Genomic DNA, 366 nt, shown 5'->3' on the forward strand with positions numbered 1-366 from the left:
GAACTAAATAAATTGACGATTAGATTTTTTGAATAACCAAATAACTTCAGTGTTGTTAATTGATTAGTGTTTCAGTAATTTTACTGAGAACAAATATCTTCTTAGTGACAAGTGAAGAAAAATATGAACACAGGTTCTTCCTCTCACACTGATTTATGATGATTTTGTATCTTCTAAATACTTTACTTTTGGATATGAAAGAGCTTAAATTATAAAGAAGATACGTGACGCCACTGTTTTCCTGGACATGATATGGACGTTCAAAAATAAATATGTTCAGGATAATACTTTTTTTTTCATCAGTCAGTATATCTAATCATCAGTCAGTATATCCAGAGGGAGATCCTGAGAATCTCTCATTCTCTC

General features: G+C 30.6%; 1 protein-coding gene across 1 annotated transcript in view; it reads left to right on the forward strand.

Moving 5' to 3' along the window:
- Positions 1–366, forward strand: part of LOC119582359 (nesprin-1-like) — a gene marked incomplete at its 3' end in the record, with an annotated part of 145991 nt that overhangs the window by 115962 nt on the left and 29663 nt on the right.

The sequence above is a fragment of the Penaeus monodon genome, chromosome 15, assembly GCF_015228065.2.
Source record: "Penaeus monodon isolate SGIC_2016 chromosome 15, NSTDA_Pmon_1, whole genome shotgun sequence".
In the NCBI taxonomy this organism is placed as follows: Eukaryota; Metazoa; Arthropoda; class Malacostraca; order Decapoda; family Penaeidae; genus Penaeus; species Penaeus monodon.